Source organism: Hyperoodon ampullatus, assembly GCF_949752795.1.
Source record: "Hyperoodon ampullatus genome assembly, chromosome: 2".
Taxonomy (NCBI): Eukaryota; Metazoa; Chordata; class Mammalia; order Artiodactyla; family Ziphiidae; genus Hyperoodon; species Hyperoodon ampullatus.
In genome coordinates this window covers 138,959,030-138,961,852 of record NC_136915.1, presented here as the reverse complement: position 1 = coordinate 138,961,852, position 2,823 = coordinate 138,959,030, and positions in this window count along the sequence as shown.

The window sequence follows — 2,823 nt, the reverse complement described above, 5'->3', positions numbered from 1 at the left end:
TTGCAAGCAGCCTTTTGTTTACGTAAGTGACTGTACTTTTTATGCTGAAATGAGACAGAAGACAGCTGTGTGTTTGTTTCTGGGTTCCTTGGCTGGGCCACCTGCTGGCACCACCTGCTGTTTTGCATATTTTCTTGATCCTCCCTCCCCTTGCCTCCCTCCCCCACCCTAAGGTCCCAGAATCTAATTAGGAGTAGATGGTCCCCAGAAGGAGAAAACTAGGATTTGAATAGTTGTAGTGCGACGTGTATAGGTGTGACATGGTATTGGACAAAGGTCCAATTCTCTCACAGACGCTCGTCTAATAGCAGAGGCAGTGAACACTATCTTTGATGGCTCCTATTTTACCTTAAATATTCAGGTGAATTCTGTGGTTTATGATTGACATTGTAAGTTACTATTAGAAACAAAGTGTCTCTGTGTTTATGCTGTGGTTTTTGTTTTGTTTTGTTTTTTCGGTACGCGGGCCTCTCGCTGTTGTGGCCTCTCCCGTTGCGGAGCCCAGGCTCCGGATGCGCAGGCTCAGCGGCCATGGCTCACGGGCTTAGCCGCTCCGCGGCATGTGGGATCTTCCCAGACCTGGGGCACGAACCCGTGTCCCCTGCATCGGCAGGCGGACTCTCAACCACTGCGCCACCAGGGAAGCCCTATCCTGTGGTTTTTAAGTATCCCTGCACACTCTGCCTGTCTCTAGAGTATTAAGTCCAGTTGCGCTGTTTTTACCTCTTTGTTTATTGAGGTTATTATTTACTTGCATTAAAAGGTACCAAATTTAAAGGTACAGTTTGATTAATTTCGGTAATTGTATACAAGGTGTAACCACCACCACGACCCAGATATAGAAAAGTTACTTACCCTTTAAAAGTTTTCCATCCCACTTTGCCCCAAATCAGTTTTGAGACACTTGATTGAGTTTTACTGCTTTCTCTAACATCGACTCTCCGGGTGATTTAGGAAAGTCACTTTACCTCTCTGGATGTGTTTTTGCGTTTATAACATGAAAAATGCCAGAACAGATTTGTTACCAAGGGCCCTTGCAATCCTTTCAGAAAATGAGGGGGTAGGGTAAGGGCGGGCATCTCAGCCTTGCGTCCCCATTCTTCACATGGCACACGCATGGGGCAGATCCTAGTGGGAAAAGCCTGTGGTCGCATCAGAGAGAATTAGGTTTCCATCTCCTCTCTTGTTAGTGTGTATGTAACCTTTTGTAAGCATCAGCTTTCTCATCTCCAATATCAGGCTTATTAACAAGGCCTATTTGTTTACTGTTGTTGTGAGGATGAATTGAGATGCACCGGCAGCCTTAAATGTTAGTTGGTATTTGTATTATGGCATAATATAAAGGCACTGCATTCAACCATCTCAGTCACTACACGTTTATGCAGGCTGATTCTCACAGCCAAAACAGACGCACAAAGTACACCCTCCCATTTACCCACCTGGGGAAGCCCGAAGCCTCCCTGCCTGCCTGCCTGCCTTCCTTACGGGGCTCAGAGAAAAGCTGCGCATGCGTGCACGTGCTTCCAAAGAGCCTCGCTAGGGGGCAGAATGGGAAACAGGAAGTTCTAACGCCTGTCGTACAAGCGCGACGTAAAGCGGGTCTGCTTTATGGCACCCTGCTTCCGCCGTAAAGCGCCGTTGGCAAGCCCGCGTGAGTGGGTTGACGAGACTACTTCCGGGGGCAAAACGCGATTCTTGGAGGTTTGGCTGACTTGCTGTCTTCCCCATGGGCAAACGCGGGAGCCGGAGCCGGAGCCGGAGCCGGAGCCAGAGCCAGCTGCTCAGCTCCCTAACTAAAAAGCAGAAGAAGCATCTAAGGGATTTCGGCGAGGAGCATCCCTTCTATGACACGTATGGAGAGGCAAGGCTGGGACCGGCGCTGCCGGCGTCCTTTCCCGGTGGGAGCCCGCGTGTCCCCGCGTTTGGTCCGCCGGTGCCCCGGGGGTAGTGACAGGGCAGCTCCCGCCGCGTCCCACGCTGCCCCGGCGCCGGCCTAGCTCGCCCGGGGATCCTGGCGGCTTCCCGCCTGAGATGGGGTTCTTCACCGGTCTTCCTACCCTTTGTTGAGCCTGTAGTTTTATGCTAGACGGCACGCCTCCTGTGTGGCGACTGGGCAGAGATTTTATAAGCTTGTTTTCGTTCTGTATGTTTTTAAAGAATTGCTTGGGGGCTTCCCTGGTGGCGCAGTGGTTAAGAATCCGCCTGGCAACGGAGGGGACAGGGGTTCGAGCCCTGGTCCGGGAAGATCCCACGTGCCGCGGTGCAAGTAAGCCCGTGCGCCACAACTATTGAGCCTGCAGTCTAGAGCCCGCGAGCCACAACAGCTGAGCCAGCGTGGTGCAACTACTGATGCCCGCGAGCCTAGAGCCCCTGCTCCGCAACAAGGGAAGCCACCGCTCGCCGCAACTAGAGAAAGCCCGGGCGCAGCAACGAAGACCCATAGCAGGCAAAAATAAATAAATAAGTAAAAAAAAAATAAGAAAAGAATTGCTTGGGACCCTCGACATCACCTATGTATTCGGTGACCATGAGGAAACTAATGTTTGGGTAGTTGTGGGTTCCTCTATAAGTGTCCAGACTCTCACTTATGATCTTAGTGCTCATCCCACCCCTTTGGGCTGCTCTATCAACAGTTAGCGGGATAGCCTACTTAAGAAATTTGCTAGAAAAGGTGAACCCCGACGGCTTTTATTTGCCAAAATTTCCCATCTTTTGGATGAGAGCCTGTTACTGTGTGACTGTAGTATTTGTCATGTGGTCTTGTTAGACTTTTTCATTCGTCTATTATTATCTATTTGGCATATCCTTACAAAACCTGTCCAA